Consider the following 26,671-nt stretch of genomic DNA (forward strand, 5'->3'; position numbering starts at 1 on the left):
ATCCCACTGTTGTGGTGCTCTAGCAGCCACCCGTTACATTTGCTTCCACTGTCTCTGTATCTGTATCTACTGCTGTTATTTCAACAGCTATGGTTTTGGCTCCTCCTCTTTTTTTCTGTTTCTTTGCCGTCTGTGGCCACCATGACTGTTAGTACCCCTGCCACACCTATTGTCTCAGCTTCCCTCTCGCCAGATTTTTCTCCTGCGACACAACTATCAGCAATGATAGTGTCTGGTACTTCTATTGCTTCTCCTACTATGGTTTTTCAGTCCCTGACATTAGTAAGAAGTGGGACCCCGATACGCGGATTTGAGGATAAGGATTGGACCAAATTTAAGGACACTTGGGACCGTTGATGCGATCTGATCTGGGAGATGATGAGAAACAGGTAATAGCTAATCAGGCTGCACAGTGGGCTCGTAATCCTATTTCTAGTGTAGAGGATGTCTGGGCGACTATGAGAGAATGCGGGACTATCATACAGCAGCATGCCCTTAAACACATGTGAGCAACATTAATTGGTGTTTGGCAACAGTACTTAGAACTAGAAGCACCTCAAACTTTATATGACATTAGAGATCGGGTGTATATTAGTGAATTGGGGCCAGAATACGTTTTTGCTAATGTTACGACAATAATAGCATATAGGGGACAACTACATGAGATAAGTCCCAGGTCAGTGTCTCAGTTTCTGATACGGGAGGTTCATCCCATATATCATCCAGAAATACCAGACTTGATGGATGGCCGTGGCAATGTTACTAGGCCGAGGGAGGCGGCCCGTTTTCAGGATCAATGGGTTTATACTCCGTGGAAAAGAAGTGAAGTTTTATCTCTTAATACTCATTTGCCTGACCCTAGGAAAATTCCTACTGCATATTATAGAGAATCGACTGAAGCCACCTCTTCCACTGCAATGACTCTTGCTGATATTGAAATGTTTTATGGTTTGCTGGTTCAGGTTGATATTTGGAGGCAGGTGCACACCCAAGATCATGTTGCAGAGTTGGGAGGTACATTGTATGTAATCAAAGGATGTGATCAGGAAAGGAAGCCAGGTGATAAACCCCGAGCTGAGATACTTGCTTTGCCTGGTCGTATTATTACATATATGCATTCTCTTATTCCACCGAGAAAAGTAGATTGGGACAAATTGTCGGCTTGTTGACAAAAGAAAGATGAGAGTGTGTCTAAATTTTTCACCGAGTTTGAAGACACGTTTTTGGATTACAGTGGGCAGAATTTGTCTATTGAGGGAGGTGTACAGTTGTTTGTTAATAGATTTGATTCCAATTTGCTTCCTGAGATTGCGACTTGATTGCAGGCTTCTGAAAGCACTTGGTCCATAGGGATAACGAGGAAAAGGAGAGGACAGAGAAAAAGCATAATGATTTGAATACAAAGGTGTTATTACAGCAGGCATTTAGAGGGAATGGGAGAGGTTGTGGTGGTCCTGCCCGACAGCTTCCACGTACTAGTAGGCAGCCGAATACGACTACTCTGGGGCCGAATTAGTGCACGTACTGTAAAGAGGAGGGACATTGGCGTAGCGAGTGTCCTGTGCTTTTGCAGAAGGTGGAGGTCCCTAGAGGACAAGGTTCTCGTGGACAGGGTCGTGGAGCTGGTGGGGCTAATAGGGCTTCGAATGCTGCAGATTCACTGGGTCGTTCTGATGATAATTACTTTGATGACCCTCGAGATGGACAGTACTACCATGATGATTATGATGTGGAGGAAGTGACAGGAATGTCTTATAGCTAGGACAGCCAGGGACAGAGTGGGCGACCAGTTCTGATACCTGTATATCATCGTGGTCCTTATGTAACAGCAGAACTGCAAGGTTCGACTAAGGAATTTTTGGTAGACACAGGTGCGACAAAAAATTCTGTTTCTCAAAATATGTTCCCTGGGATGACTCTGTCTGGCCATAATAATGTTTCAGGTGTACCGGTTGTAAACCCCATTTCAAGACCTCTTACATTAACTAATGGTCCTTTTACTATGGATTCGCCGTTTTTGCTGACATCTAATTGTGAAAATGTGATGCGTTTGGATTTGTTGAAAAAACTGCATGCTACGATTTATTGTTCTCCGGCAGGTGCTAATATGACAATGGGTCCAGATGTAGTACGCGCTAAGCAGTGTTTGTCCAAAGATGCACCTCTTCCTGTTGAATTTGCTGATGTGCCACCCATGTTGTGAGCGACAGGTGATACAGATGTGAGACTGCTGCAGATACCACCAGTTTCGATAGCAGTTAAGGATGGTGTTATTTTGCCTCATATCGCTTAGTATAAAATACCATAAGCAGGAGAGTGAGCCTTATTGCAAATTATTCAGGAGCTGATTGAGAAGGGAGTGGTTGAGGAGACGACTGGCAATATTTGTTATAGCCCTATTCTTCCCATTCTTAAAAGGACACCTTCGGGTTCCTCTGATGATCATGAAGATGTTTATCGTTTTGTGATTGATTTGCGCGAAGTTAATATAATAGTGGTTCCCCAGTTTCCAGTGGTCCCTGACATTACTACTCTTTTGACGATGATTCCTTCCCCTGCTAAATTCTTCTCTGTCATCTATTTGAAAAATGCATTCTTCAGTATTCCTATTCATCCAGATAGCAGGTACTTGTTTGGGTTTACGCTAGATGGCAGAAGCTTTAGGTTCTGTCGAGCTCCTCAGGACTATACTGAGTGTCCTAGTATTTACAGTCAAACTTTAAAGTCTCAATTGGATTCCCTTATGCTTCCCACAGGTAATGTATTGGTGCAGTATGTTGATGACCTCCTTATCGCTTCTGATACTGAGCAGGGTTGTAGAGATAGTACCGTTAAATTGTTGTTGCATTTGGCCGAACATGGAGATAAAGTTTCTCTTTCTAAGTTTCAGTATTGTGGACAGGAGGTCACGTATTTAGGTCACCTACTGTTGACGGAGGGTAGTAGATTGACCCCGGAGCACAGCGGTACCATTGTTAAAATGCCCAACCCTCAGACTCAAAAAGATGTGTGCGCTTTTATAGGTAACACTTCCTACTGTAGGCGGTGGATACCTAACTACTCCTTACTAATCAAACCCTTGCTTGAACTCACCACTAAAGACGTGCATAAGCCATTCCCTTGGACACCTGAATGTCAGCAGTCTTTTCAGCAATTGAAGACTGCGCTTTGTTCAGCTCCAGTACTTGGCACCCCTGACTGTAATCAATCGTTTGTGTTGTTCATCAAATGAGATGGCTGGTTGCACGCTTTCTGTTTTAACACAAAAATGGGCAGATTAGCAACGGCCGTGTGCTTATTTCTCTGCTGTTCTTGACCCTGTCATAAGAGCCCTCCCGAGCTGTCTTAGAGCGGTTGCGGCTGTGGCCGTCTCAATAAGACAATCGGCTGGACTTGTACTTAATACTGATCTCACAGTCATGGTACCCCATGCTATGGATACACTCTTAAATAAGACTAAGACACAGCACCTCGCCAGTGCACGTCTGACTAGTTATGAACTAACATTGTTCGCTAAACACATTATGATTATAAGATGTGCCACTCTGAATCCGGCCATGTTACTGCCAATCCCTTCAGAGAGTGATGAGATTGATAAACATGATTGCATCTTCCGGACAGAAGAAGAGACGAAAGGACGGGCAGACTTGAATGATGTTCCCTTATCTGACCCACAAGGGGAACTATATGTCGATGGCTCTTGTTTCAAACTACCAGATGGCACTACAACTGCTGCGTATGCTATTACCATGCTGCGTACACTAGTTGAGACATCACAAGTAACTTATCAGTCGGCCCAAGCTGCTGAGCTTGTTGCCTTGATATAAGTTTGCAAATTAAGTGAGGGACTGGTTGTCAATATTTATACTGACAGCCAGTATGCCTTTGAGGTCGCACATACCTTTGGGCGACTCTGGGCTGAGAGAGGGTTTCTTACTTTGCATGGAACTAAGATTCAGCATGGGCACCTTATATTGAGGCTTTTGTCTGCTTTGACACTCCCTAAGAAATTGGCTATAGTAAAGTGTAGTGCCCATCGGAAAGTTACTGATGATGTGGGTATTGGTAATGCGTTTGCAGATCAGACAGCTAAGGAAACAGCCCGGACTAAAATTAAGAGAATGTTTGTAGCAGGTCCTGCTAGGTGGGGTTACTGAAGTCACCATGTTTGAGGATACACTTGAGAATATGAAAGAGATAGAAAGTGAAGCCACAATGGAGGAATTAGCAGTGTGGCAAGAAAGTACAGCACAATTGAATGATGAGGGATGTTGGATTGATAAGTCAGGGAAGCAGAGATGGATGTTTCCAGATGCATATGTTCTTCCTGCAGTCACAATGGCCCATGGCCCAGCCCATATCAGTGCTATGGGTATGTGCAAGTTATTAGACCCTGTATGGTAGAATGATAACATTTCGAAAACAGCTGCACATTTAGTAAAGTACTACATGGTTTTCATGATGCACAATCCTGGAAAAGGTACCCCTACACCACCCGGTAATTTTGCACCACCCACTTTTTCTTTTGAGATCCTTCAAATGGATTACATAGAACTGGATAGATGCAATAATTTGAAGTATGTTTTGGTGGTTGTTTGTGCATTCAGTAAATGGGTTGCGGTTTATTCTACTAAAGACAATACAACCATTACGACTGCAAAGGTACTCCTAAAGGAGTTCTTTCCTTGTTTCGGCTTGTCCCGTTTGATCTGGAGTGATAACGGAAGTCATTTTAATGCCAAAGGGATTCAATTGATATGTGATGGTTTGAGTATCAAGCAGAAGTTCCGTGCTGCCAATCATCCACAGTCAGCAGGTTTGGTTGGGAAGTACAATGGTACTCTCAAACTTAAGTAGGCAAAGATTCAGGAGACAACAGGGTTACAGTGGCCAGATGCTTTACCATTAGCTCTTTTGTCGACAAGAACAACAGCTCATTCTAGAACAGGATTGTCACTGTACGAGGCCGTGTTTGGATGCCCAGCAAATGTCTGGGGCGTCCCACGCCCTTGACGGTTTTCCGATATTGAGTATCCATTGTGGATTGACTATCTCTCCCAGTTAACTGAAAGTTTATGTTACGTTCTATTAACCAACTGGTCCGGGAAACCCTGCCAGCTACACAAGAGGGGCCCGGACACGATATTCAGCCTGGTGACTTCGTGTTGGTGAAGAATTTCCAGCGGAAGAAGAGTTTGAAGCTATGGTGGAAGGGACCAGAGCAGGTCCTCCTATCTACACGCACAGCTGTTAAAATCGCCGGCCGAAAGAACTGGGTGCATGCGACTCACTGTCGCAGGGTACCTCTACCTTTGCCTTATGATGAAAGAGTGAAGAATGGCATAGGTGACTACAAGTGTGAGAAGGTGCCTCGATTCGTCCCCTTCATTGACGCCAGGTTGACCTGGACAAAAAAGGATGAGGAAAATGATGAAGTGCTGAATGCAGCAGTTCCTCCGGAAATACGAGCTACTCAGGAGCCCCTTTTCATTGATCCTTCTGTGGCTGGAGCCGCTAGGTACAATTTGCGCTCTGAGCTGAGGTACAGTGCACCAAAGGAGAAATCAGATTAGATAGTGATGGACTGTGTAAGTTAGGGTGTACTTTGCTATAGTACTAACAGAGTTAGTTTAGGGTGATGTGAGATTTGTGCACTGTTTGAACATTGGACAGGATAGATCGAAAGTATCCTAGTCGACGGGGGAACCCGAGCTTAGGACAGAGCAAGCTCCACCGACGGTGCTCAAGAGCGCCAACGTTTTGATGTTCAATAGGAGCTTGCACTAGTGAGGCTCTGACGGACACTGGGAACTTGTATATTCTTCTTGCTGGCATTTTTGCCTCCTTGCTTCATTATTTGCTATGCATCCCTTTGGCAGAATGGTTGCTGATGAAGAGCAGCCAGTGATTCCCCTTGTTTACACAAGTATATTTTGGTCTACCAAGAAAAATATATTATGTGCTATTCTTGTGATTCTGCTGTTATTGATTCTGGGTGGGGTGTCCTGGGTTCTGGAACGTGATCAGAATGCACCGTCATGTACGAAGAATAAGGTTGTTTCTCAAGTTCGTACAAAAAGGACAACCCAGAGTAATGTATTTCTAGACAATCACAAAAGGTTCTTTGGAGAAGGTACTGCATGCTATCCTACAGAGTACTTTACTAGCTAATGGACTGCATATCCAATTGTTAATTACACTTATACTCGATCTCCTACTTTTGTAGAAGTGCAAGGGGTGTTTGGGTTTGGTTATCCTGGTCCTTGTCAATACCACAGAAAGCCATGGGGCATAGGTTATCCAGGGTGTAACAACAACACTTATTGTGACAATTTCTATATGGAAAAACAGTGTGTAACATTGGTGGGTTGGCATTACAAAGAATTGACAGTTCCCTAAGAAGCTGGCTATTACCCTGCATGCTGTCCAATTGTCAATTTCACTGACCTAATTTTGTATGTCAACTGCTCAGGGATAGTTCTGCGTAAAGGTACATACTCTATAGTAGATCCAAAGGACCCTAGTACCGTTGGGTGGAATTCCAGGTATTCTGCTGTAGATTATTATAGGCCTATTTATACATACCCAGGTTTTTTCTTTTTATCTAATGGGACCTATTCAAATATGCATAATGGTACCAATGATGTGGCCCTTGGGATGGTGGTGTCTTTAGGTGTGCCTTGTAAACATGCAAAGCCTAAGGTAAGATTGTTTATAAGAACGCTGACAAAGGAAATCTGCGAAGGAGTGACAGACCTCGAAGAACAAGTTACTTACCTTCGGTAACGATGTATCTGTAAGAAACATTAGTTAGTTAGATTCCTCACCTTAGAATATCCCCAGGCATCAGGCTGGATCCGGAAAGATTTTTGTAGCAATACCCCATGCGCGTCGCTAGGCGTCGTCTGCGGCTCCGCGTCCGTCATCGGCGGCGTGCGCCGGAATGACGTTGTCGGAGTACTTAGACGCCGCTCTGGCGCGCTGACGTCAGTTCTTATACATAGCTTTCCACGCCAGGGACGCTGAGCCATGCAAGAGACCGACACTGGTGCCAAAAAATCTAGGGCCCTGAAAGGGAGAACCTTAACCCTAGATGTCGGTTCGCAGAACGGGGAGGCTGGGTGTGTCGGTGAGGAATCTAACTTACTAATGTTTCTTACAGATACATCGTTACCGATGGTAAGTAACTTGTTCATCTGAAAGAAACACGTTAGTTAAATTCCTCACCTTAGAATAGATACCCCAGCAATACCAACCCCGGAGGTGGGCCTGCGAACCAAGATCACACCAGAAAGTCCTGGAGAACAGAACGGCCAAAGTGGCCATCTCTCCGGACATGGCTGTCCAGGCAATAGTGCTTGGCGAACGTGTGCAGTAAAGCCCACGTCGCCGCCTGACAGATGTCCTGCAAGGGAACTCCCCGTCCCAGGGCAGTTGTCGCTGCTGTGGCCCGGGTGGAATGGGCTCGCAGCCCAACAGGAGGGACCTTTTTCGTCAAGGAATAGCAGAGTTTAATACACAACATGACCCATCGCGAGATGGTGCCCTTGTGCACAGCTTTACCCTTCTTCGCACCTACATATCCAACAAAAAGTTGGTCGTCCACCCGGAACTGTTTTGTGCGGTCCAAATAAAATGACAGCGCACGTTTTGGGTCCAGACGGTGGAGCCTCTCTTCATCTTTTGAAGGATGTGGAGGCGGAAAGAAGGTGGGCAGCGTGACAGACTGCCCGATGTGAAAGGGAGTCACGTCTTTAGGAAGAAAAGAAGGACGTGTCCGGAGGACAACCTTATCCGGATGAACCGAAAGGAAGGGAGGCTTAGCTGACAGAGCCTGGAGCTCACTCACCCACCTAGCTGAGGTGATAGCCACCAGGAAGGCAGTTTTCAGAGTCAGTAGACAAATGGGACAGTTGTGACGGGGCTCAAAGGGAGCGCACATCAGAAAAGTGAGAACAAGGTTCAATTCCCACTGAGGCATTACCGAATGGAACAAGAGGGAACATATGAGTAATGCCCTTGAGAAAACGTGAGACAACAGGGGACTTGAAAAGAGAAGGCTGATCAGGAAGCCTTAAGAAAGCAGAGATTGCAGCAAGACAACCCTTCAAGTTGCCCAGAGCAGAGCCCTGCTGGGCCAAAGAAAGAAGAAAGAGAAGAACCTCAGAGAGAGGGGCAGAAAGGGGATCCACAGCCTTTGCTGTGCACCATGCCACAAATTTGTTCCACCGGCAGGCGTATACCGTCTTTGTGGAGGGACGCCTGGCTGCCAGAATGACATCACAGACTTCAGGAGGCAAGTCAAATGGCATCAACTGTCGCCGCTCAATCTCCACGCATGGAGGTGGAGGCTGGACAGGTTCGGGTGGAGGACCGTCCCCTGCTGCTGCGACAGAAGGTCCTCCTGAAGAGGCAGTCGTATCGGGGGATCGATGGACATACTGAGTAGCTCAGGATACCAGTACCTTCGTGCCCAATCCGGAGCCACCAAGATGACTTGGGCCCGGTAGCGCCTGATCTTCTTCAGCACTCTGGGCAGAAGTGGTATAGGCGGAAAGGCGTACAACAGACCGCAACTCCACTCGCAACGAAAAGCGTCTCCGAGCGAGTGCCGCCTTGGAAATTCCAATGCGCAGAACTGCTGACATTGCGCGTTCTCTTCGGTGGCGAATAGATCTAACCAAGGCTCTCCTCACTGCAGAAAGAGACCTTGCGCCACGTCCGAGTTCAGACGCCATTCGTGATCCATCATGCACCGGCGGCTGAGTTTGTCTGCTCTGGCGTTCAGAGAGCCCGCCAGATGTTGAACCACCAGGGTGATGCCCTGATGTTCCAGCCATGTCCAGAGGCGCAGAGTCTCCTGACAAAGGGTCCACGACCCCACCCGCCCTGTTTGTTGCAATACCACATGGTGGTGGTGTTGTCCGTGAACACCTGCACGACACTTCCCCGTACAGAGGGAAGGAAGGCTTTTAGTGCAAGTTGGATCCCCCTCAGCTCCAATAGGTTGATATGGAGCCGAGTCTCCGCCGGAGACCAGAGTCCTCTGATCTCCGCCTCTCCCATATGGCCCCCCATCCCAGGAGGGACGCATCCGTCACTACGACATGCTCCGGTTGGGGTAGGGAGAGGGATCTGCCGCTGACCCAATCGCGATTCGGGAGCCACCACTGCAGCTGGTTCGCAGTGCCCTCCGAGATCAAGACATGGTCGGACAGGTTGCCTCGATGCTGGGCCCACTGAAACTTCAGGTCCCACTGCAGAGCCCGCATCCGCCACCTGGCGTGAGGTACCAACAGGATGCAGGAGGCCATCAGCCCCAGAAGCCGCAGCACCAACCTGACTGAAACCCAGGACAGAGGCCGGAAGATGGAAATCAGGGCCTGAATGTCCCGGATCCACTGTTCCAGCGGATAGACCCGGAACTGCGCCGAATCGAGAACCGCCCCAATGAAAAGGAGCTTCTGGGAGGGACTCAGGTGCGACTTCGGCACATTGATGGAGAACCCCAGCGAGTGCAGGAAGTCGGCCGTAGTCTGGAGGTGGGAGACGACTTGCTGGGGTGAGCCCGCCTTCAACAGCCAGTCGTCGAGATAGGGGAAGACTGGAACCCCTGATCGGCGCAGATGAGCTGCGACCACCGCCATCACTTTCATGAACACCCGAGGGGCACTGGTGAGGCCGAAGGGGAGCACGGTGAACTGAAAGTGCTCCTGACCCACCGTGAACCACAGGTAACGCCGGTGGGCCGGCAGTACGGGGATGTGGAAATAAGTGTCCTGCAAGTCCAACGCTACCATCCAGTCTCCAGGGTCTAGTGCCGCCAGAACCTGAGCTAAAGTGAGCATCTTGAACTGGTCCTTCCGGAGGAAGGCGTTGACGCTCCTGAGGTCCAAGATCGGGCGTAGGCCCCCTTTGCCTTTCTTGGGAACCAGAAAGTAGTGGGAATAACAACCACGACCTACTTCCGGACCAGGAACGCGCTCGACGGCCTCTTTGGCCAAGAGATGCAAATGATCCCCCGACATACGGTGGTTCAGCGGTGGCATGGCTGGAGGGCTCGTCTTGAAGGGGAGGAAGTAGCCCCTTCGGACGATTTGCAGCACCCACCTGTCCGACGTGATGGAGCGCCAGTGGAGCAGGTGATGGCGAACCCTGCCGCCCACTGGCGTTGAATGGGCCTGAAAGCTCGGACTAGGAAGGCTTTGAGGCGGATGCTGCCGGGGTGGATGTGGACTGACCGGCACGTTGACCTCCAGTACCGCCTCGGCGGAATCCACGTCCGCGACCGCGTGCAGGTTGGTTCTGCGGCCGGTGGCTGGGCGGACGTGAGGAGGCGCCCCTTCCTTGGCCACGAAAGGGCCGAAAGGCGGAAGTTTGCGGCCGCGGGGCCGAAAGACCCAAGGACTTGGCCGTGGCCCGGGAGTCCTTGAACCGAGCCAGCGCACTGTCCGCCTTCTCACCAAAAAGGCGAGTGCCATCAAAGGGCATGTCCATGAGGGAACTCTGGACATCCCCCGAAAATGACGTGGACCTCAGCCAGGCGTGACGCCGAAGCGCCACTGTGGTGGAAATCGCCCGACCCAGCGAGTCCGTGGTGTCAAGTCCACACCGTATGGCGTGCCGTGCAGCATCTCGACCGTCAGCAAGTGCTTGAGCGAGTCGTGTCCGGGCCTCCACCGGACACAAGGGCAGCACGTCCTCCACCGTATCCCACAGAGAGTGGGAATAACGGTCCAAAAGGCAGGCGGTATTTAAAGACCGCAGCCCCAAACTCAGGGACGAGAACAGTTTCTTGCCAAACTGTTCCAACCTCTTGGATTCCCGATCCGGAGGAGCAGACGGGAAGGAGGATTGGGAGGTTGAGGCCTGGATAACCAGACTCTCGGGGTGGGGTGTTGGGAGAGGAAACTGGGGTCGCCCGGAGCAGGGCGGTGGCGCCGGGCAACGTTCCGGTCCACAGGAGGGACTGTGGAGGGCTTGGACCAAGTGCCCTGCAGAACGTCAATGAGGGCCTCATTAAACTGCAGCAGAGGCTCAGTGGAGCTTGCTGTCGGTTGAAGGACCTCTGTGAGGATGTTAGTCCTCACGGCCACAGCAGGCAACTCCAGCCCTAGGGCTTCGGCCGCCTTGCGCAGCACCACTGAAATGGCTGCACCCTCCTCCGAGGCCACAGTCGGAGGAGAGATGAAACCAGCGTCCGGGGAGGTATCCAGACTGCTGGCATCCCCCAATTCCTCTGCCCAGTCCTGAGAAAGTTGGGCCTGAGCGGCCATAGGGTCTTCAGACCCCTCCCAGTCGCCCTCGTCATCCGATTCCCGATAAACAGGAGGAATGATCGGAGCCGGGCAGTAGATGAAGCGTTCACCAATCGGCGCCGGTAGCGGCGCCGGGTGGCGCCGCGCCGGAGTCGGGCCCGGACTGGGGCTAAACTGGGGAACAACGTCGTCCGGGGACGGCGCAGGGGGTGGAACCGGTGTCGGCGCCGGCGGAGGAGGCGTCGTGAGGTTGACTGGCGCCGACCAAGATCCAGGCCTGGATCCCTCGGGGACCTGCGGCGTCGAGGACGGAGCCGTCGACGGGGCCGGAGCCGCCGGCACGCAAGGTCGCCCAGTCGAACCTGCGGGGCGCGAAGGCGCGCCTACAGGCGTCGACGGCGGAGCCAGGCCCCTCATAGCCGAGAGGAAGGCACTGACCTCCGCCGGAGTCGCGTCAGTCCTAGGGACCGGTGGGTATGGGTATGGGGACCGGCTCCTGCGGCTCCGACGGAGCCGCAGGGTGGGACCACCCTGACCCTCAGCCGAGTCGCGCGACTGGCGAGGGGAGTCCGAAGAGCGATGTCGTCTCTTGGACTTCTTGGAGTGCTTCGACTTACCCGAAGACCCCGACGAGCGATGACGATGGCTGCGGCTCTGCGATCGGTCCTTGGACCTCCTCCTGGACTGGGACCGAGAGCGGCGCGGAGCCGAGTGCCGAAGCTCGAAGCTTACGGGACCGCTCCCGCCTAGCTTTCGACGTCAAGGCCTGGCAATCGAGGCACGACTCTGCGTCATGGTCGGCCCCCAGGCAATAAAGGCACCGGCGATGGTGATCCGTCACCGACATCAGGCGATGACAGGCGTCACAGGCTTTGAAACTAGGCATCCTACCGGCACCAGAGTCGAGTCGATAGACCAAAAAAGTTAGTCAAAAAATAACTAGGGGTAAGCTCTTCCCGGATCGGCGCTTACTGGCGCGGAAAAAAGAAGAACTGATGTCAGCGCGGGAGGGCGGCGTCTAAGTACTCCGACGTCATTCCGGCGCACGACGCCGACGACGGACGCGGAGCCGCGGACGACGCCTAGCGACGCGCAAGGGGTATTGCTACAAAAATCTTTCCGGATCCAGCCTGACGCCTGGGGATATTCTAAGGTGAGGAATCTAACTAACGTGTTTCTTTCAGATGTGCATAATTATAGTAATGGTATCACCATTGTGTGTAATCTCTCCTCTATTATTACCTTTGGTGCTACTGCCATGGACAGGGGCGAAAGAGCTAGAGAATATTTTTGATGTAAGTTCCAAATACTGTCTAACTCTAAGGTAGCGGCTTTGTGTGACATCACCACCCAATTGGAAAATACTGTTTCTCTTCCTGATGCTGAAGACATGGATTGCTCCTAAAGCAGTTCACTCATGGTTTATTGAATAATATGTATTTTGCTGTTATACAAAATGTTTAGCTCATGCTAAAAGGAGGGTCTGTTAGAATAAAAAAATTATGCTTTTGCATTGTTTTACGTAAGTTAGCATTCGTGAGCCATTTTGTGTAACGGGTGCCATTTTAAATCGTGAATGAAACTAATCCTTTGCTATTTCTGAGAAACGGCTTCTTCTAAGTTATGTTTCTCCAAAGCTGAGTTCTACTACACTAATGAATACACTCTTCTTATTAGTACATACCTTTTCTTTTAGATAGAGGCCTTCTCCCACTTGTCTAGTGGCGGGCACGGGCAGAATGGCCTTGCCTAGAAGATAATGTGTGCCTGGCTTCAGAATCAAAACTTACTCCTTTGTAATTTACTGTCCAGCTGTATCTGCTTGGAAAATTCCATGGTGGGCGTGCTTTCATTGGTTTCGAAGTGTACATAATGTATTGTTATGCTTGCTGATGTCAGTCCCTCTACAGCACTCCTAAGCGACTGGGTAGACTGGGCTCCACTCTGAGTGTATCTGAATAAAAAATTATTGGTTTGTATTCTCTACTGTCTGACCGACTCTTCATTTGGTATGGAAGGCTGAGAGGTGGTCGCAAGTGGCCCGGGTGACCCTATTTGGGTCATTTCCTTCAGCGGAGAGAGCAGAACCCTAGCAGCACTCAACACCTGACCGGGGAGAGGTGGAACGAGGCCAGACAGAGTAGGGGAAGGCCTTCCAGACCACATTAACCCAGCTAAATGGGAACGCATAGTGCCAGTGGATAAGAAGAGGTCCACACCACACGAACATCTGTCGACCAGACATTTACCCAGAAGTGAGTGCAACTCAAGGGGATAGAGGGGAGGGAGGGAGAATAGTGTTGTGTTGTTGTTGAGCAGAATAAGCTTGTATGAGTGCAGCACTCAGTGTAAAATACTGCATGTGTGAGATATGAGATATGAAAAATCAATAAAATCTGGTTAAAAAAAACAAAAACAAAAACTATTTAGTCTCTTGGATTCCCTGTTCGGGGTAAGGAAGCGAACACGCCCTGTGATGTAGAGGCTTGGACCACCGAGCTTTCCGGGATAGGGTGGTTGGAGATTAAATTTGGGTCGCCGGATGCAGGTCGATGGCGGCAGGCAATTGTCCTGTTCATAGAAGTCCCTGTGCTGGGCTTGGGCCAGGTCCCCAATAGAACATCAGTCAAAGCCTCATTAAAAGGCATTAAAAGGCAGGAGGGGTTCCGAGGAGGAGACACCCAGCTGCTGGATCTCCGTCAAGTAGTTCGTCTTGACTACCACAGAAGGGAACTGAAGGTCCAGGACCTCAGCTCCTCCTTCGTAGCCACTGTAGGGGGAGAAGGCAGACCAGAATCTGGAGAGAGAAAGAGAGAGAGAGAGAGAGAGAGAGAGAGAGTGCAGCGACCCCTCCTAATCTTCCTCCATTCCTAGACCTTCAGAATAAAGCTGAGAAACTGATCTAGGACCAAAAGGTTTTATTGGCGCAGTAATAGACGTCAGTATCCGCCGATTCGGCTCTGGATTGTCGGGGATGAGAATGGGGCTCACGATGCCAGTGGGTACGGGACATGTCGGGAGTCTCGCCGTGGTGGCCGGCACCGGGGAAGGTCACAGTGGCACGACCGGCGTCGGTCCGGATCGATAACCGGATCCATGGGGGGTCATCAGTGTGGGGGCCGGATCCACCAGCGTGGAACCTGATGGAGCCCCCTCTGTTCGTACGGGGCCCAAAGGACACTGGTAGGGTCAGGTCGTCCAAATATGAGGCACATGGCATCATAGAATTCTTTGAGCTGGGCGGGGGGCCGCTCCGGCGCCTGCAAAGGCGGGGAAGCGGGGAGCCGACCCAGGCGCAGGTTCAGCCGAATGAGGCCTAGAACGCAGAGACTCCTCCGTCGCGTCAGCCGACCGATGGGAAGAAGTAAAAGCATGCTTCGACTTCTTGTGTTTTTTATGCTTTTTATCTGACAAACTCAAAGACTTTGAGTGAGAGGACGAAGACTTAGGGCTTCCAGAGCGGTGCACGGACCTTCTGCTCAACCGGGACCGAGAACGAGACCTGCGGGGCAAACAACACAATGCCCAGCGCCGGGCAACAAGTAGCTTTAGCGACTGATCTCTTAAAGCTTTCGGAGCCATGGCCCGGCAGTCGGAGCACAACTTCGAGTCGTGGTCGTGCTCCAGGCACCAAAGACAAACAAGGTGTGGATCCGTTACCAACATGGAGCGGGGACAGGCGCTGCACAGCTTGAGTCCAAAAGTCTCTTGGACATCTTACAAACCAAAAAATGTTTGACAAAATGTTCAAAAAAGCCTGTCAAAAAGTGACAGAGGGCAGCTCTCTTCACGAATCTTCGCTAACTGGCACGGAAAGAAAAGTACTGATGTCGGCGCACCAAAGTGGCGCCTATATGGGGGACGCAAACATCACAACGGCCGAGATGAAGATGCTGACATCACGTGTATCTGACCGACGCCATCTACTGGCGCATAAGGGTATTGCTCCAAGAAAAAATATCTAGATCCAGTATGACTTCTGGGAAATTCAAAGGTAAGGAATCTGCGGCTAGATGTCTTTATCAGATATGCCTAGTTCCATTGAAGCTCGGTTCCTGCTAACACAAACACGCCAAGACGCCTGTGAAAATAGAGTTTCAACTGAACTGATGCACCAACCTGCACAACTGAAAATCGCCATTGATGCAGGCCCCATCGCCACCTCCAGTGCCAGAATTCCTGAATTAGTAGGAACATCTCCCTTTCCACAACATAAGGCCACACCACGTCCAAGTCTTGACAAAAACCCCTGACTGCTGACGGGGTTGGAAACACGTTGACAACAGCGTCTGGGAAAAGCAAACCCTATTGGCTTAGGAGAAGGCTTAATTCATTCCCTCCATAAGCCACCCTCAACCAGATTCATGGGATACCCAGAGCTGTGCATATAGGCAGGAGAATAATTGTTTTTCTGAATACACACAAATAACCAATGTATTATACACATTTGTAAATACTGTTTATATCTGTTAACTGTTTTTGTATTTTCTATGTTGAAAAATGTCATCAGTTTGTGTTGTCCTTAATGTTTGACATGAATTGAATGTTCTTGCATTTACGGAATAATCCAGAAAATTGTGGAATAAATCAGAAGAGCCTATGAATTGATTCCATTGTCTCTGCTTTTGATTGAACGTTAACAGTAGCTACTGGATACTCTTAAGTATATAACTATTAGTGGTCCAATCCAGCTAGCTTAGGACCCAAGCCTTCCTTAGGTTACTAGTTACATTGCTAAGTATTGCAAGTGATCAGAAGCCAACTTCAGTCAGTCAAAACCACTTTATTTGGTTACTAAAAAGCATAAAAGTACAATACATATATCACAATACACTACACAGTAAAACATCTAAAATCCGAATCATCAATAAATATGGGCGACCTAAAGAAAAGAAAGGATGTTACAAAGCCAGATTTAATTAAATCACATAAAAACCCAGGCTGCCATTAATACAGATATAGCAATGAATCACCTCAATGAAAATAATTCTGAATTAAAAATGCCAGCATAAAGAAGATAATCACATAAGCTTAGTGGGTACGCATAAACTGTCATGGGGTACCGTTTTTTCTAACAGCTGCGACTAAAAAAACATGCAATGTTAAATATTCCCCATGGGTCATTCAGCAGCTGAAGATAGAGTAAAGCGGGGTTGACCTGTATAAAACCATTTTCCCCTTAAAATTTGAAATAAAAACCTCCTGTGCATAACACTGTAATAATCACAAAACATTATAAAGTGCATAGTCGAGAAATTGTCACAAGTGCAAGGACCTGAATCACACACCCTACTCCAGTCTTGCAAATTACCCAGGAAAAAGTTAATTAAATTAAAACGAAACCTGGTTAAAAGCAGGCGATGGAAGGGCTTCGTGACAATTCTCAAATAAGGTTCAATCTGGGGGGAGGTTTTTAACAAATAATAGGCTTTTACTGAAGGTTTCATTAACTCGGTCACCTCCCGCTCAGCCGACGTTAGATTAAAAAAATGTGTTTTTACCCATGCCAAGTCCTCTTTTCTTATTTTATTCGGGAAATCAAATAAATCCGGGCGCCCTAGTTTGTTGAAGGTGTGCTTGACATAATATAGCCATGGAATACAGCTAACTCCCTCATCAGCTTGTGATTCAGGGTTTATTCTGGGTTAAGCCAGGTCTTAAACCAGCAGACCACCGAGGCCAGCCTCAACAAATCTAACACATAACTAACACCTAGCTCTTGGGTGTATTACAAAAGTTGGAGTAGATTGGGGGACCGACAAGAGAGTATGTAAAAACTTATTTTTAACTATCTGTACCCCCTCCGCTGGCTTATAACCCCAGATGGCCGATCCATACAGTGCAATGGCTATGCCTTTAGACTTGTAGATGTTACGCATGGCTATGATTGGCTTGGCCCCCAGTTGCTGTGCAAAGCCATGAACAACAGCTGTTGACCTTGCCATCACATTTATTTTTACTTTCTGTTGGGGGACCCATGAACCCCTCTCATCAAATAGTACCCCCAAATAGGTAAAAGAGGTCACCCAGGACAGCTATGTGCCTTCACAGTAAAAATAATTTTTTTTTAATGTTTCTGGCCCATAGTCATTGTATATGATTTGACTATGTTGACTACTAGCTCCAATTATTTAATTTAGGCCCCAAAGGAATCCAGAAGCCTCTGGAGTCTTACAGCTGTACGGGCTAATGAAACGGCATCATCCGTGTAAAGGGGCACAAGGCTAACCCTGTCCCCTACTCGCGGTATGTCTAAGCTAGCCGAATCTAAGAACTCGCCTAAATTGTTTATATATAGGGTAAAAAGCAATAGAGCTAAAACACATCCCTGGCGAACACCTCTACCAGATTTCAAGTGCCTTGTGCATTTTCCTTCTTGGTTGACCCTCCCCTTTGCAGAGAGATCTCTATGTAGGTCCGCCAAGAAGTGAACTAGACATGGATCTATGCCCATGTCTAGCGGGATGAGCCAAAGCTTAGATCTATTTACCAGGTCGAAAGCCGACCAGAGGTCCATAAAAGCCAGCTGTAGTATGCCCGCTTTGGCTAGAGTGTATTTACCTGCTATTAGATGTAAATTTAGGCACTGGTCCAGAGTACCACTTCCACGTCTAAAACCAAATTGGAAGATAGTTAAAACCTCATTCTCGTTCAGCCAGTCCATTAACTTGGTTAAAATCACTCTCCCTAAAACTTTTACTGCAGAATCTATTAATGATATCGGCCTATAACAACATGGGTTCCCTCTCTGACCATTTTTAAAAACTGGAAGGATGGTAGACGACGACCATGATGACGGGAAACCCTGATGGCTTGACACATTGTAAACATTTGTCAGAATTTTGGCCCAAAAAGTTGGATTTTGTTTATATAAGTCAGCCGTGACGGCATCTGGACCAGGGCCTTATTACTGGTCATTTGCATTATTGCCAGTTCTACTTCACCTTTGTTAAAAACAATTTTAGGGGATTCCCTACTATCTTCTAAACTATAGGGTAAATCTGAGATAGCAGTGGCCTCATATATGGCTACAAAATGAGAGAGCCATTGGGCTTCTGTGATGCTACATTCTTAGTGGACAATCTCTATACCAGAGAAGAAAGGTTCATTTACAATAGCCCAGAATCTAGAGCTGTCTTTTAGGACCTCCATCACCAATAAAGCATTCCATGCATCTACTTTTATTTCCTTTTTACGGGTGGATGAGGTAACCTTATACAGCTTTCTTAACATGGTTATATAGTCTTTGTCTCGTGGGACCATTTTCAGAGCTGCTACCAGTTTTCAGTGTGCTTCAGAACAGTTGCTATCAAACCATCTCTCTCCTATAATTTGCCTAGGTCTGGTTGGTAAGGAAAGGTTTGAGGCTATCTGCGCACAGATGCCTTTGAAGGTTGTAAGTAACTTCGACCCCTGTTAAGAGTTATCAAGGCAGGTTGCAAACTTTTCATCAACCTTCACACAGAGGTCCAGAAAAAAAAGGTTCAGGATTACTTTAGCCCATTTTAGCCTCCGTCCTTGATCTGATGTTTTCAAACAGATATCACCACCTAACTTTTCCATTTTCCCCTTTAGGCCACAGCCCCTGTCCAAAACAAGAAAAACAGGATTCTGAGCACTCTTTGAGACCACCTGACATTATATAAAATTACTTGAGATAATAGGGTAGGGAAGATAAATACAAAATCTATAATGGTATCCCGCCCTCGTGCTTTAAAGGTGGGAATTCTCTCATCTGTATCAATAAAACTCGGTTCAAAAAGGTCAACTGCAGCCAAAAGCTCCTCCAAACATTCCCCATACTGTGTGTGCTCAAAATGGGGAGTGGAGGACTTCGCCGGCCCTAAAAGATCTTCTACCTGGCAATTCAACTCACAAACATGAATGTTAAAATCCCCCATAGTTCTAATAGAATAATAAGTGGTTTGCTTCAATCTGTACCCCTCAAAAAAACATTTCAATTTACATAAATGTTCATTTAAAAAGCTACTCTCTCCTGGATTATACAAAATGACAAACAACGATTTAGATAAATTAGGAGCAGTAAATTCAATTGCCAAACAATTGTGGGACCCCACATCCACCCTTCTATGAGCACCTGACAATTTGAGGGAAAATAGCATAAGGAGGCCCCTTTTGCTCCACCTGACAGAGAAGGTCATGCAGGAACACTGTATGATTTGAACCCATCCACCCAGAAGTTGTTTTCCGTATCCCAGGTCTCTTGTAGACTAACTATGTCAAAGTCTTTTAACAAATTAAGCCACCTGGGATCATCTTTTTTGCTTCTCAGGCCCGCAATGTTCCAACTGATAAACTAGAAGTTAAGGATTTCATCTAGCACCTGCCCTTTGGTGTGTTCACTAGTGGAGCTTTGGTGACAAAAAAACGGCTCCAGTCAATCATTTTCATTTAAAAAAGATAATGGGAGGAATCTGTTTTGACAGGTTAAACTATTTCCTTCTTCAATCCTCTCAGCAATCATGGTTGTCAATTTCGGAGCCCTTACTGAACTCCAATTATACATATCAGGGCGGGTCTCCTCCCTAGGGTTTGGACGGGGAGTGGGACAATCCTGTCTATCCACTAAGAGCCAAGGCCCCAGGAAGAGCTACCAGATGGCTGTACCCCCTTGGGTGGTGGGTAGAAAAAGCCCAGGGGCAGAGCCCTGATGCCCCCCTGACCTTGGGGCCATCCATAAATAACTGCCTGCTATATCTGCACTGTCAAAATTAACGACAATACAGTCGCCTACAACCTGTTTAGGTCTATGGCCAACCCACCCCACTCGTCTGGCCATTATAATGTGTGAAGAAACCTTGATCGTGCTGTTAGACTATTGATAACATATATCTTAACAAGAGAGAGAGAGAAACAACTGGAGCCACTCTTGGTACCCCTAGAAAATATCAATTAAACAACAGAAGAGTGCTGCCCGACAATAGAAGAGCCAGCAAGAGAAATCACTCTTATATTTAAAAAAGAACTCTCACTCACCAACCTAGTTGGTGACATGCTTCATCATTGGGTTCCCACCTGAGGAGCCGAGTGCCTCTCTGGTGTGCTACGATGCCTATCTTCAGTGGAGCGGGTTTTTTGTGATTAATGTGAATGTGAGTGAAAAAGTGATTTTAAAAATGCCTCAGTTTCATCCAAAAATATTACTTGTTAGAAAACCTGGCACAGATAAAAGCAAGTGTAGCGGATGTTTCCTAACTGGTTATATTGACCAGAGACATCCTAGTCTATAATAAATAAGTGTACGGTCAACATGTTTCTGCCTCCTAATGCTTTTGGCGAGGCATTCTTCAGGACCAAAACACCAAGGCGGTATGCGTATGCTAATGCGCACCCTAACCAGTGGTGTGACAACACCAAATTAACTCACTGTTATGGCTGTATCTTCAGAGTTTCTGAAGGACAAGTGGATTTTGAAACAGTTGTAAATTCACAACATGGGTCCTGGTGGGGGGCGGAGGCTTATAGTCACACTTTCGTCAAAGCTCCGCGCCCGTATGGCACCTACATACACCCATCTGGAGGACCCCGACGAATATTGATAACACGTAGCAACTCCATAGTGGATTCCAAGCTGTGCTCTCTCAGTGGGGGAACCCCTGTAAGTATAGCAACTTGAAGAGTGGCTTCTGAAAGCAAATTAAGTCTACAACTATTTATCACATTATTATCCGCTTGGTTACCATGGCGCCTGCTCTGAGCCGAAGGCTTGTAATGGGGCAAAAGACTTGGGGGTGTCTCAGTATGGCAGCGAGTGATGCCCCCTGCCTGTCTCCCAAAGGTTGCATATAAATTGGTTATAGAGGTTGACCCAGTAATATTCTTTGGTAGTATTTGATTAACAGGACCCTCCTCCCTGTTATCAGCAATAGGCTGCGTTTGTACCCGGGGTTGGCTCTATTATTGAATTTCTCACAGGTTTTTTTTGGGCCCCCTAACTGGGTCTCAAGGCGCTCTAATTTTGCCATAATCCCCTCTACAAAGGAGTTCAACGAGACAAAAATATCTTTAGCAATGTTCGAGAGTATGGGCTCCAGCTGTGAGTTGAAAATTTCCACCATAGCTTTCCGAACAGCTGATTGAACACATGAGTCCAAGTCTCCAGGCTGATTATAGGTCATGTCAGCAGATCAATGTCCAGATTTACTTGGTCTTTTATACCCCTCTTTTTCCCTGGGTAGATCGAGTGGGCCTTCTGCAGGGATGCATCCTCTCTGGGAGTCACTTCCTTCGTCTCTCCCTCTGCAACCCTTGCCAATCTATCAAATTGTGAGATGCCTTCCTCCCCTGTTCCCTGCTCAATTATCAACACTCTCTGGTCAATGGGGACAAGATTTTTAGGGGAACTGACTGGTACGATTGTACTCCCAGGGAGGTCAGGGCTCAATCCCAGCCCAACCTCCGCATTTTGGATTTCCTTGTTCAGGGCCCACACCGCAGAGGTCAGATCAGAGATGATGGAGACTAAGTTCCTGGGTACCTTCACTCTAGCACTCCCCTGATTCTGACTACACGCTTACCCATTATTGCTCAGGCGCGAAGGTGTAGCATGGGCGGTGTCAGCGGGGCTCAGGCGATCTGGGACTTGTAGTGCAGAGTCCCCAGTAAAGCAGGCATGCAAAGACTAAAGGTATGTACATTACAAGTTACCTTGCTACATAATGGCTCCACTGAAAATAATGGTATTTGATATCAAGCACCTCACCTCAATAAATCTATAGTGATGGCCTTATCAGATTTATTATTACATGCACCTAGAGGGCACCTTAGAAGTGCCCCTGGAAAACCCACTAGTCCTCTAGTGTGTTAACTGACTAGTATCATTTAGTATCATTACAGACAAGTTTCTGACCTCCCTGTAGGTGGGAGCCTGCTCTCTCAGAGACCCGAGGCAATACCTGCTCCGGAAGAACGTGTCTACACATCCTCCAGGAGGATGGCTAGTGATGAACAAGTTACTTACCTTCGGTAACAATATATCCATAAGAAACATTAGTAAGTGAGAGATTCCTTACCTTAGAATTACCCCAAGGCGTCAGACTGGATCCGGAAAGTTTTCGTCAACAGTACCACTGCGCGTCAGAAGGTGGCATCGTGCGGCTCCGCGTCCGTCGTTGGCATCGTGGTCGGCGAGATGAGGTCGCAACAGCTACTTAGACGTCGCCCTCGCGCGCTGACGTCAGTTCTCTACATGCCTTTACGAGCCAGGAACGCAGAGCCATGGAAGATACTGACCACTGGTGCATTGAAACTAGGGCCCTGAAAGGGATGACCTTAACCCTAGAAATCAGTTCGCAGAACGTGGAGGATGGGTGGGGCGGTAAGGAATCTATCACTAACTAATGTTTCTTACAGATATATTGCTACCAAAGGTAAGTAACTTGTTCATCTGAAAGAAACACGTAGTGATAGATTCTTTACCTTAGAATAGATACCCCAGCAATACCAACCCCGGTGGTGGATCTGCGAACCAAGATCACACCAGAAAGTCCCGGAGAACAGAACGGCCAAAGGAGCCGTCTCTCCGGACTTGGCTGTCCAGGCAATAATGCTTACTAAAAGTTTGCAACGAGGCCCAGGTAGCTGCCTGACAGATGTCTTGTAAGGGGACATCACGTCCCAACGCCGTAGTGGCAGTCGTCGCCCTGGTGGAATGGGCGTGCAGCCCAACCGGAGGCTCCTTTTTAGCCAGAGAAGAACAGGCTTTAATACACAAGATGACTCATCTGGAGATAGTCCGCTTGTGTACGGCCCAACAGTTCTTGGCGCCAACGTAGCCAACAAAGAGCTGGTCATCCACCCGGAACTGTTGTGTGCGATTCAGTTAAAATGAGAGCGCACGTTTTGGGTCCAGACGGTGGAGCCTCTCTTCCTCTCTGGCAGGATGCGGAGGCGGAAAGAAGGTGGGCAAAGTGATGGTCTGCCCGATGTGAAAGGCAGTGACAATCTTTGGCAGAAAAGATGGACGTGTCCAGATGGACAGACAGAAAAGGAGGATTACAAGAAAGAACCTGGGGCTCACTCACTCTCCTGGCAGATGTGATGGCAACCAGGAAAGCAGTCTTCAAAGTTAACAGCCGAAGAGGACAGCTGTGAAGAGGCTCAAAAGGAGCGCACATTAAATGTGTGAGAACCAGGTTCAAGTCCCACTGTGGCATTACGAAGGGAATATGAGGGAAAACATGAGTAATACCTTTGAGGAATCTATTTACAACAGGGGACTTGCAAAGAGAGGGCGGATCAGGGAGTCTGAGAAAGGCCGACATAGCAGAAAGGTAGCCCTTGATAGTGCCCAGAGCAGAGCCCTGCTGGGCCAAAGAAAGAAGGAACAATAGTACTTCCGAAAGAGGGGCAGAAAGGAGATAAACAGCCTTTGCTGTGCACCATGCCACAAATCTGTTCAACTAGCAGGTGTATACCAACTTAGAGGAGGGACGCCTAGCTGCCAGAATGACATCACAGACTTCAGGAGGCAAGTCGAAAGGAATCAACTGCCGCCGCTCAATCTCCACGCAAAGAGGTGGAGACTGGACAGGTTCGGGTGGAGGACCATCCCCTGCTGCTGCGATAGAAAATCCTCCAGAAGAGGCAGTCGGACTGGGGGATCGATGGTCATACTGAGTAGCTCAGGATACCAAACTCTTCGAGCCCAGTCCAGAGCCACAAGAATGACTTGGGCCAGGTCACGCCTGATCTTTTTCAGCACTCTGGGTAGAAGTGGTATAGGCGGAAAGGCGTACTCAGGACCGCAAATCCACTCGCGACGAAAAGCGTCGCCTAGCGAGTGCCGCCTTGGAAATTCCAACGCGCAGAACTGCTGACATTGCGCGTTCTCTTTGGTGGCAAATAGATCTAACCAAGGCTCTCTCCACTGTCGAAAGAGACCTTGCGCCACATCCGAGTGAAGACGCCATTCATGATCCATCATGCACCTGCGGTTGAGTTCGTCTGCCCTGGCGTTCAGTGAACCTGCCAGGTGTTGAACTACCAGGGAAATGCCCTGATGCTCCAGCCATGTCCAGATGCGCAGAGCCTCCTGACATAGGGTTCACGACCTCACCCCGCCCTGTTTGTTGCCGTACCACATGGTGGTGGTGTTGTCTGTGAACACCTGCACTACTCTCCCATTGACAGAGGGAAGGAATGCCTTCAGTGCAAACCGAATCGCCCAAAGCTCCAGAAGGTTGATATGGAGCCTGGACTCCGCCGGAGACCAGAGGCCTCTGATCTCCGCCTCTCCCATGTGGCCTCCCATCCCAGGAGGGACGCATCCGTCACCACTGTGTGCTCCGGTTGGGGAAGGGAGAGGGATCTGCCATTGACCCAATGCCAGTTTGTGAGCCACCACTGCAGCTGTTGTGCAGTGCCCTCCGAGATTTGAACGTAATTCTATGTGAAGGAATCTGCGGCTAGTAGTCTCTATCAGATCCATCATGCACCTGTGGCTCAGTTTGTCCACCCTGGCATTCAGTGAACCTGTCAGGTGTTGAACCACAAGGGAAATGCCCTGGTGTTCCAGCCATGTCCAGAGGCGCAGAGCCACCTGACATAGGGTCCACGACCCCACCCCGCCCTGTTTGTTGCAGTACTACATGCCGGTAGTGTTTTCTGTGAACACCTGCACTACTCTTCCCCGGACAGAGGGAAGGAATGCCTTCAGTGCAAGTTGGATCGCCTGAAGCTCCAGAAGGTTAATATGGAGCCGGGACTCCGCCGGAGACCAGAGGCCTCTGATCTCCACCTCTCCCATGTGGCCCCCCATCCCAGGAGGTACGCATCCGTCACCAATGTGTGCTCCGGTTGGGGAAGGGAGAGGGATCTGCCATTGACCCAATGCCGGTTCGTGAGCCACTACTGCAGCTGTTGTGCAGTGTCCTCCGAGATTTGAGCGTAACCGGACAGGTCCCCCTGATGCTGCGCCCACTGGAACTTCAAGTCCCCCTCCAGAGCCCGCATATGCCATCTGGCATGAGTGACCAGCAGGAGGCCATGCGGCCCAGCAGCCTCAGGGTCATCCTGACCGAAACCCAGGATAGAGGCTGAAAGATGAAATCATAGCTTGAATATCCTGGACTTGCCGTTTGGGAGGTTAAGTCCGAAAGTGTGTCATATCCAGAACCGCTTCTGAGAGGGAATCAGACGCGACTTCGGCACATTGATGGAGAACCCCAGCAAATGTAGGCGGTCGGCCGTAGTCTGGAGGTGGGAGATGACTGTCTGAGGTGAACCCGCCTTCAACTGCCAGTCGTCGAGATAGGGAAAGACTGGAACCCCTGATCTGTGCCGATGAGCTGCGACCACCGCCATCACTTTTGTGAACACCCGAGGGGCGCTGGTAAGGCCAAAGGGGAGCACGGTAAACTGAAAGTGATCGTGGTCTACCGTGTACCGCAGATAACGCCTGTGGGCCGGCAGGACGGGAATGTGGAACTATGCGTCCTGCAGGTCCAACGCTACCATCCAGTCTCCAGGGTCGAGGGCAGACATGACCTGAGCCAAAGTTAGCATCTTGAACTTCTCCTTCCGGAGGAAGCGATAGACGCCCCTGAGGTCCAAGATAGAACGCAGGCCCGTGTCCTTCTTGGGCACCAGAAAGTAGTGGGAATAACAACCAAGTCTGACTTATAGTGCAGGAACGCGCTCAATGGCCCCCTAGGCCAAGAGGGCCGTGACTTCCTGTTGAAGAAGTGCCAAGTGATCCCCCGACATGCGGTGGTACAGGGGTGGCATGGCTGGAGGGGTAGTCTCAAAGGGGAGGGAGAGGCCGCTTTGGACTATTTGTAAAGGAAGAGTTACTTACCTTCGGTAACAATATATCTTGTAGAGACACAGTCTAGCTGCAAATTCCTTAACTTAGAATATCTCCCCAGGCGTCAGACTGGATCCGGAAAATCTTTTTTTCCCCAGCAATACCTCTGTACGCCGGGAGGCGGCGTCGCCCAGCTCTGTCCCGACGTCGTCCACGGAATTAACATCAATGGAGCCATATATGCCCCTCCCGATGTGCTGACGTCAGTTTTCTACAGGAAACTTTTCTGCGCCACAACGCGGAGCCATGCAAAAACTGCGAAGCATAGGAACAGTGTGTGTTAAAAAAGAGCAAAATCGTTGAAACAACAACGATAAGTAACATAAAAAAAAAGAAACAATAGGAAGTTGAAAAAGCACCCAGTACCCGGAGGGACTAAGGGAGCACACAGAGCGCTTGCTGCAAGCAAGGGCCCAACAAATTGCCAAGCCGTGCCCCAAATCAAGGTGATAACGGCTGCGGCACAAAAGACATGATAAGCCAGGCACAGCTTATCACCACAGGAGGGAAATTAAAAGAACCACCATATTGAAGCAACATGTTGCAAGACAAGTGACTAGAAGTGAACAACCACCAGAAAGTGCAC

The sequence above is a fragment of the Triturus cristatus genome, chromosome 1_1 (assembly GCF_964204655.1).
Source record: "Triturus cristatus chromosome 1_1, aTriCri1.1, whole genome shotgun sequence".
Classification (NCBI taxonomy): domain Eukaryota; kingdom Metazoa; phylum Chordata; class Amphibia; order Caudata; family Salamandridae; genus Triturus; species Triturus cristatus.